General features: G+C 42.3%; 1 long non-coding RNA gene across 1 annotated transcript; it reads right to left on the bottom strand.

The window, feature by feature from the left end:
- Positions 1–233: 233 nt before the first annotated feature.
- On the bottom strand, positions 234–2326 carry LOC138417846 (uncharacterized). Its single transcript, XR_011248320.1, has 3 exons — positions 1873–2326; positions 1575–1784; positions 234–892 (listed from the first exon to the last, which is right to left on the bottom strand). It is a non-coding gene; the product is annotated as an uncharacterized lncRNA (long non-coding RNA).
- Between the last annotated feature and the right edge of the window lie 7748 nt (positions 2327–10074).

Here is a 10074-nt window from a genome sequence, read left to right as displayed (position 1 = left end):
CTCTGGAGTAGGGATGGCCTGTCAGAGTTGTTTTTTAAAAAAAATTATTGATTTATTTATTAGGACTTTCCTGTAGCTCAAACAGTAAAGAATCTGCCTGCAATGCAGGAGATGAGGGTTCGATCCCTGGGTCGGGAAGATCCTCTGGAAAAGGGAATGGCAATTCACTCCAATATTCTTGCCTGCAGAATTCCATGGACAGAGAAGCCTGGTAGGTCACAAAGAGTCGGATATGACTGAGCAACTAACACACACATACACATTTATTTGTTAGTGGAGTATAGTTGCTTTACAATGTTGTGTTATTTTCTGCTGTACAGCAAAGTAAATCAACCATACATATATCCCCTCGTCCTTAGATTTCTTTCCCATTTAAGTCACCACAGAGCACTGAGTAGAGTTTGCTGAGCTCTACTGTAGGTTCTCATTAGTTACCTATTTTATTGTACATAGTATCGGTAGCGTATAAATCCCCATCTCCCAATCCACCCTACCTCCCCCTCCCCTCCCCCCTTGGCGTCCATACATTTGTTCTCCACATCTGTGTCTCTGTTTCTGCCTTGCAAATAAGTTCATATGTACCATTTTCCTAGATTCCACATGTGTGCATTAATGTATGATGTTTGTTTTTCTGAACCTTGTATGACAGTCTCTAGAGCCACCCATGGGAGTTGTTGAGATAGAGGGCCAATCATTGGATACTGGCTGCCCCTGGAGAGGGAACCTAATCTTAGATGAAGCAGCTTGCCCTGTGCAGGGCAGTTCCCACAGACATGGTGAGCTGCCATCAACCTCAGGCAAAAATGCGGAACTTGGGAGCTTGAATGGTGCATCACAGTATCCACTAAACCAATGTTGTAAGGCACTTAGGAAGCCTTTATACTGTCTGTTTCTGCAAAGAAATACAGTAAGGAATGGTCAGTCTATGCCTTTCCGTGCACTCCTCTTTTATCAAAAACACAAAAGAAACCAAATCTCTGAATAGCAGAACTGCAAGGTAGACAACTCGAAATCCATTCTCAGTGAATACCTTCCTGGAGTTCAGACACTTTCTGCCCACCTGCCTTTCAGTTCTGTTTTTTACTGTCACCCCAGAAGACTAGAAGTCAGGACAGAGCCTATCTGGAAAGGTAATGCAATTTTCTCTCTTATTTTGGAGGCCCTGAAGTATGATAATTACCATGCAAAGGATCTGATATTTTATCATGAAAGTGAAAGTGAAGTCGCTCAGTCGTGTCCAACTCTTTGCGACCTGTGGACTGTAGCCTACCAAGCTCCTCTGTCCATGGGATTCTCCAGGCAAGAATACTGGAGTGGGTTGCCATTTCCTTCTCCAGGGGATCTTCCCGACCCAGGGATCGAACCCAGGTCTCTCACATTGCAGGCAGATGCTTTAAACTCTGCATCACCAGGGAATCCCTTAAATACAAGAGTACAGTCTCTCAGAAAACCTCCTATAGAGACACAGAACTTCAGATCCAAGTACTAACATCAAAGATTTCAAGGGAGGAAAGGAAGCCAGGTTGAAAGAAGGGGGAGGAGGCGGGAGAGGGGGGCAAAAGGGGTGGACTTACAGATGTCTCCTGCCACGTTCAGATGCCCAGGCGTTATGGGACTTTTCCCTGGGCCTCCAGAGAAGGGAGGACTGGAACTCGGCCCTACCAGAAATCAGACCAGACCAGAACCAGAATTCGAGTTCTCTGCCAATAGGAGGTAATCAATCTCCAATCTTCAGCTCAGGCTGAGGGCCCTTCGACCAGATTCCTGCGTCCAGAAGTGGGGAACTAGAAAAACAGGGAAGGATAGGAAGGGTTAAGGAGAGGGAAAAGAGAGGGGAGGGGAGAGAGGTCAATAAGGTCTCTTGTTCCTTACCGGTCGGGACACTCTGGCCAGTTGTCCATGTCAGGAGACCAGGGAAAAAAGGGTCCCAGTTGCGGCCGCTGGGTCTGGTCCATTGGCAGGTAAGCTGGCCCCTGAGTACCCCGAGTGGTCAGGGTGTCAGTCTCAGCGAAGAAGAATCCCACCAGAGTCGCCATTTGTTGCAGGAAGGCGGATCCCTTCCAGGGCCCAAAACTGGACTCTTGTCTAACACTCGGAAATGAATTGTCCGAAGAGCACATGTGCTGACAATGCAAGAGATTTTATTGGGAAAGGGCACCCGGGTGGAGAGCAGTATAGACAGGTAATGTAGGAACATCTTTAAGTCAAGAAAATGACATATCTCTCACCCTAATCCTAACCATGGTATAACATGTCTATTCCAGTTAAGCCTTTTGCAGGAGTGTCCTACCTTTGGGGTTCAGCTGTACAAATACGCAAAGTGATCAAGTAACTTACAATGGCAAAGCTGTATAAACACAATCTTTATAAGAGTTGTGGTCTTTTTCAAGATCCTGGAACTGTAAATATATCATGTATGGGTGTAATTTCCCAGAACTGTAAATATATCATGTATGAGTGGTAATTAAAGAAAACTGGCAGTAAAATAGTGTATAATGGCTTGCTGGCTAGATGAACCTATTAGGTTTCAAACTTTTTATTCAACATTAAAATGGATGTGATTGTTCAAAGTTTCTAAAGGTGGTTTGTACTCAGCCCATTTGCAGTTGGTGGTTCTCACGCTCACGAGGATAAAGAGCTATTGATAAATGAGGAAACCACTAGAAGGAAAATGGGGTGTTTCATTCAAATCAATAGTAAAAACAAAGCTTTTTGGGTAGGAGGAATCTGGCATTAAGCATTTTTTTTTGTTGGCAACTCTTCATCTTCTTAGCTTTACTCTAAAGGTTATTTGGATGTATGTATTAAAATAAACGGAAGAGTAACCGTGCTGATATATTTGGTTGACTTAAGCAAACACAAAATTGGCTCTATTCTTTTTATGGAAGCATGCATTTTTCATATTAGTAGTCAGTGTAATACCCGGTCTATAGAATACTCAAATACGGAGAACAGTTGCCAAGTTTCCATGTGAACTTATGTTATACCTAAGGAAAATCAAAGGTCTACAAAGCACTTTTATTTGAGTTATTCCTCTAAAAATTTAGAAGACTTGTAAAAATGTTAGATGACACCAAAATGTAGATACTAACATTTACCATAAAATGGAACAAAACACACTTTGACTGAATTAGCAGGTCAGAATGGAAAGCGTAATAGGGTATCTATAATTCACATGCAGTGGCAGAGCTGCCACAGGCAAAAAAAGTCTTGCGTCTATGCGTGCAGGGTCACTTCGGTCATATCCGACTCTTTGCAGCCCCATAGACTGTGGCCTGCCCGGCTTCTCTGTCAGGGAGGGGGGTTTTCCAGGCAAGAACACTGGAGCGTATTGGCCAATACTGGTTGCCATACCCTCCTAGAGCACTATATTTCCTGCTGCCCTAGCTACCAACCCCGCTCAATACCTGGTGCTGCCAGAACCCCTGTGACCCAAGCAGCTGCACCACCTCCACACCTGGCCCTCATAGGGGCAAACCCAAGTCCTTGAGGGCAGCCTCACGAGCTAAACCCCAGTGGACGACCCACATGTAGAGGTGGAAACAGAGCCACAGTTGAAACCCAAGGACAGTGTGGCGAAGGAAGAAGACCCAAACCTTCCCACCAGCTATGAAGTGCAGGTTAAATCCACATGATCAGTTAGGCAGACTCTGTGTCTATGGAATATATAAAAGGGCATTGAGAGCTCCCACAAAAGGAAACGATTAGTTCTGATAGCTGTGGACGTTGGAGGCAAGAACACACAGGAGTAGGACCAGATTAGAATCTGAGCTGCCCACACAGCAGGTCTAGAGATCAGCACAGTGTTGGAGGACATCCTAGGGAGAAATCAAGACTCTAGACTACCAGAGAACTGACCCTAGGGAGTATAAAATAGTGAGAACTCACACAAAGGAAACTTGAATACAAGTTTCCTTGAATACAAGACCCGGCATCATCCAACCACCAGTAGCACTCTGTGCAGGATGCCTCATCTAAACAACAAACAAAACAAAAATACAAACCAAATCAGCAGCAGACAGGATTATCACCTCACACAGCCTTGCCCATTAGAGGAAAAACAAACAAACAAACAAAGAAAAACTCAACACAAATCTCACCCTATACAAAGCTTACACAAACTACTGGACCAACCTTAGGAGGGCAGAAACCGAAAGGAAGAACGAATTCAACCTTCTTCAAGGAAAGAATTCAACTTTCCTTGAAGCCTGGGAAAAGGAGACCTCAAACACAATAAGTTTAAAAAAATATAATGAAAAGGCAGAGAAATACTACACACGCAGCTTTTCCATTTTACCATTGGCGGGCTGAGAACAAGCACATGACTTATTGGCATCAGAGTACAACATGTGTCCTGACTACAGAATCTTCAAATCAATAGATGAAAGTAGTTCAAAGTATTTTCTGCCAAACTGGACTCACTGTAAAATAACTTGCTCTGCTACTTTAGGCCTATAAGGAAAAGGTGTGCAAGATCTAGCCAAGCTCATATAGAACTCTCTGCTATCTCTCGCTTTAAAAAATTTTTTTTTAATTATCTTTTGGCTGAACTGCATGGCGAGGTCTTTGTTCCCCAGCCAGGGATCTAACTGCTGCGCCTGCAGTGGAAGTGCAGAGTCCCAGCTGCTGGACCATCAGGGAAATCCCACTACCGTACATGCTCTCAAACTCACATACATATGTAACATGTGAACATATATACATACATCTATGATACATGTATTTGTGATATATATTGTATGTACATATAATCTGTAACTTGAGGTCCATCATATATTTCTACATTATTATTGCCTCCTTACTCCCACCCCAAATCCTAGTCCCCTGTCCCCTCTTTTAATAATCTTGCTGTTGTTCTTTAGTTGCTAAGTCATGTCCAACTCTTTTGTGACTCCATGGACTGTAGCCCACCAGGCTCCTCTGCCCATGGGATTTCCCAGGCAAGAATACTGGATTGGGGGACTTTCCTGGTGATACAGTGGATAAGAATCTGCCTGCCAGTGCAGGGAACACGGGTTCAATCCCTGGTCCGGGAAAATTCCGCATGCCTCAGAGCAACCAAGTCCAGCAGCCGCAGCTGTTGAAGCGTGCGCACCTAGATCCTATGCTCTACAACAGGAGAAGCCTGCGCATCTCAACTAGAGTAGCCCCTGCTCACCGCAACTAGAAAAAGCCTGCACAGCAACGAAGACCCAGTGCAACCAAAAATAATAAATAAAGTTTTTTAAAAAGAATCCTGGACAGGGTTGCCATTTCCTTCTCCAGGGGACCTTCCCCACCCAGGGATCGAACCTGCATCTCCTGCAGTGGCAGGTGGATTCTTTACCACTGCGCCACCAGGGAAATGCCCTTAATAATCTCTGCAAGAGCAAACAGCCAGTAACAGTCTGTCACTGCAAATCTTCAAGGAAGCTCTTTCAGTCACTGAATGAAGTCAGGGCAACCTTGCATCACTCATTGCTGTGTGTTTATTTGCAATCTGGACTCAACGTGACAGTTGCTTTAGCGCAGCTGATGGGGAACAGAAAAGAGGGTGGACTCAAGCCTGAGTTTCCTGGCTCCAACCCTCGGGCACAGAATGGATTACAGACATCCTCCAACCTCCAGCATATCTCCCAGGACCAAGGTCTTCATTCAACAAAGATATACTCTCCACCTAGTAGATACCAGGCCCTGGAGTTACAACAGAGAGAGGAAAAAAAAAAAAAAGACCTGAAGCAGTTCAGTGCAAAATACTAGACCATGGGGATAATCAAGGTAGGGATCCATTTTTTATGGACAACTGCCTTTCACAGGACCATTTATTAAATAGTTAATTATTCCCCACTGCTGCATATTGCTACTGTCATATACCAAGATCCTGTATGCTCTTGGGTATATTTCTGGGCTCTCTATGATTAAGCATTCTGTTGATCTATTTGTGTATTCCTTCAGTTTTAATTTTTTAAATTTAAAGCAAATTCTAAAAAATAAAAATAAAATTTTAAACTTACAGCAAAGTCAAAAGAACTGTATAATGAACAAGGGCATAGCTATCATGGAGATTCTACATTCACTGATGCTTTGCTATACTTTATCATGTATCCATCCAGCTGTCCATTACTCTATCCAACTATCCATTGATCCATCTTTTCTTTGGTGTATTTCCAAATAAATTGCAGGCATCAATACACCATTCCCTAAATACAACACTACACTTTTTAAATTATTATAATTTTATATAGTAAGGTTATAGTTTTGCAGTTATCACAACTGAAATGTTCAATTATATGTCTAAGAAATTTTGATATTTAAAGTAATTTCCTATTAAGACTGAAAAATCAAATAGTTGGAAACTTGAAGTCTTGCTGGATCAAGGTAAATAGAGCTTATGCTCCTCCCAAACCCAGGCTCTTGATTCTAGATCAACTGGAAGGGGAGGAGTTCAGATAACTTGACTATCTGAGTCCCTGGGATCTTTACAACTGAGATATTTGTAGTTTCAAATATTCAGTTTCATGTTGCCAGAGGAGGAGGCGTGAACTTATCTCTGAGGGCAGACTATTCTCTTGTTCCTCTATTCTTAGAAAAACATGTGAACAGACTTTTTGGTAAAGAAAGATCCTATTCTGTAATAAACAGATCCAAGATAATGAGGAACTATACTGTTCTGAGCAGTATTTCCAACATCTGGGCATTACATCCCTGCAAATCTGAGTCCTTCCATTCTTTTCTTTTTTACAAAAAAATTTTTGACTGGGCCATGTGGAATGTTAGTTCCCCCACCAGGGAAGGAACCCATGCCCCCTGCATTGGAAGCATGGAGTCTTAATCACTCAATCACCAGGGAAGTCCTCTTCCATTATTTTCTATAAAGAAATATGATTTCTTTAAGATCATGTTCAGTTCAGTCGCTCAGTCGTGTCCAACTCTTTGTGACCCCATGGACTGCAGCGTGCCAGGCATTCCTGTCCATCACCAAATCATGGAGCTTACTCAAACTCATGTCCATCGAGTCAGTGATGCCATCCAACCATCTCATCCTCTGTCATCCCCTTCTCCTCCTGCCTTCAATCTTTCCCAGCATCAGGGTCTTTTCCCATGAGGGCAGGTCTTCACATCAGGTGGCCAAAGTATTGGAGTTTCAGCATCAGTCCTTCCAATGAATAGTCAGGACTGATTTCCTTTAGGATGGACTGGTTGGATCTCCTTGCAGTCCAAGGGACTCTCAAGAGTCTTCTCCAACACCACAGTTCAAACGCATCAATTCTTCGGTACTCAGCTGTGTTTATAGTCCAACTCTCACATTCATACACGACTACTGGAAAAACCATAGCTTTGACTAGATGGACCTTTGTCAGCAAAGTAATGTCTCTGATTTTTAATATGCTGTCTAGGTTGGTCATACCTTTTCTTCCAAGGACCAAGTGTCTTTTAAATTCATGGCTGCAGTCACCATCTGCAGTGATTTTGGAGCCCCTAAAAATAAAGTCTGCCACTGTTTCCACTGTTTCCCCATCTATTTGCCATGGAGAGATGGGACTGGATGCCATGATCTTACTTTTTTGAATGTTGTGTTTTAAGCCAGCTTTTTCACTCTCCTCTTTCACTTTCATTGAGAGGCTCTTTAGTTCCTCTTCATTTTCTGCCATAAGGGTGGTATCATCTGTGTATCTGAAGTTATTGATATTTCTCCCGGCAATCTTGATTCCAGCTATGCTTCTTCCAGCCCAGCGTTTCTCATGATGTAATCTGCATATAAGTTAAATAAGCAGGGTGACAATATACAGCCTTGATGTACTCCTTTCCCAATTTGGAACCAGTCTGTTGTTTCATGTCTGGTTCTAACTGTTGCTTCTTGACCTGCACACGATTTCTCAGGAGGCAGGTAAGGTGGTCTGATATTCACATCTCTTGAAGAATTTTCCACAGTTTGTTGTGATCCACATAGTCAAAGGCTTTGGCATAGTCAATAAAGCAGAAATAGATGTTTTTCTGGAACTCTCTTGCTTTTTCAATGATCCAACAGTTCCTCAGCCTTTCCTAAATCCAGCTTGAACATCTGGAAGTTCATGGTTCACATACTGTTGAAGCCTGGTTTGGAGAATTTTGAGCATTACTTTGCTAGCATATGAGATGAAGGCAACTGTGCAGTAGTTTGAGCATTCTTTGGCATTGCCTTTCTTTGGGATTGGAATGACTGACCTTTTCCAGTCCTATGCCACTGCTGAGTTTTCCAAATTTGCTGGTATATTGAGTGCAGCACTTTCACAGCATCATCTTTCAGGATTTGAAATAGCTCAACTGCAATTCCATCACCTCCACTAGCTTTGTTCGTAGTGATGCTTCCTAAGGCCCACTTGACTTCACATTCCAGGAAGTTCGGCTCTAGGTTAGTGATCAGACCATCATGGTTATCTGGGTCATGGAGATCTTATTTGTATAGTTCTGTTTATTAATATCTTCTGCTTAATATCCTCTTCTTAATATCTTCTGCTTCTCTTAGGTCCTTACCATTTCTGCCCTTTATTGTGCCCATCTTTGCATGAAATGTTCCCTTGGTATCTCTAATTTTCTTGAAGAGATCTCTAGTCTTTCCCATTGTATTGTTTTTCTCTATTTCTTTGCTTTGATCACTGAGGAAGGCTTTCTTATCTCTCCTTGCTATTCTTTAGAATTCTGCATTCAAATGGGTATATCTTTCCTTTTCTGCTTTGCCTTTAGCTTCTCTTCTTTTCTAAATTAAGAGATCTTGTAAGGCCTAAGATCATGTAATGTTGGGCAAAAGAGCCATGCTGGTAAAATAACCAGCAAAATGAGTTTATTCAAGAATAGCAGAGAATCACAATTTGGGACCAGCAAAGCAATGGAAAGTAATGGTGAACCACAGGCAAGTGGGTAAACACTGGAGAGGGACTTGCTCTTATTGGGGAAGGAGGAAGTTGGGGTGGGCTGGGTGGTTCTTCATTGGCTGCAGATGGTGAGCAGCTGTGTCAGAAGGCTGGGGTCCGTAAGCTGTGGTGGGTTACAGCACCCCCTTCAGGGCTTCCTGACTGCATTGAAAAGAAGGTGGCCTTGATCCATTTTCAGTTTCTTACTTAAATGTGCTTTTGCTCTTTTCTGTCCTTGAAAATGATTGACTATTCATGCAGATGTGTATGTGTGTCCGTGGGTTCTTGTTTAAACTAGTATGAAAGTACCCGGTACGTAATAAGTCCTTAATAAAAGTTAATTATTAATAGTAAGAATACTGGACTTCTGCTGGAGGCTCAGACTATTCCTATTTTGGTGTAAAGGAAGTGAATATTAAAGGTTGAGGCACTGGGCATAGCTGAGTCACAGATTATTACAGAATACTATTCACTTGTTGTCTAGTTATTGTGGTTAATTTTTCAGAGAAATGAATGCTACCTATCGGGAAACTATTGACTGGGAATTTGTGCTTGAGACTTAGAGAAACAAAGGAGAACTTTGAGATGTAGAGAGGATGGAGAGACAAAAAAAAAAAAAACGTACAGAAGAACTGAGGTTTCCCACCCTGCCATCCTCACTTCTCCCTTCAAAACCTCTCCTCAGTAGAGGATTTTAAACTTAGTCACAACAAGGTACGAATTAATAACAGTTGGAAGTATTAGCCTACCCCAGACATATTTTCACTTTAACTGGGACTCGGTTTTAATTTAAATTCTATAGGGCTGCCTCTAACATGTAACACAGATGAGCAAAACAGCCTAGTCTGAGACCACAGGGTCCAGTGGAAGTTGTATAAAAATTCAAACTCGAGTTTTAAAAAATCACCATGCTAAACAAGATATGTTACTCGATCAGATTCCGTCTGTTGCCTGCTGGTTTTTAACTCATGACTTAGAGAAAATCTAAATGTGGGACGTGGGGAGAATAAAGTTGGATTGACATATACACACTACTATATATAAAATAGATAACTAATGAGAACCTACTGTACAGCACAGGGAACTCAGTGCTCTGTGGTGACCTATATGGGAAAAGAATCTAAAAAAAGAGTGGGTCCGTGTATATGTATAGCTGATTCACTTTGCTGTACAGCAGAAGCTAACACAACATTGTGAATCACTG

The sequence above is a fragment of the Ovis canadensis genome, chromosome 13, assembly GCF_042477335.2.
Source record: "Ovis canadensis isolate MfBH-ARS-UI-01 breed Bighorn chromosome 13, ARS-UI_OviCan_v2, whole genome shotgun sequence".
NCBI classification, from domain to species: Eukaryota; Metazoa; Chordata; class Mammalia; order Artiodactyla; family Bovidae; genus Ovis; species Ovis canadensis.
This window is presented reverse-complemented; position numbering and strand designations above follow the sequence as displayed.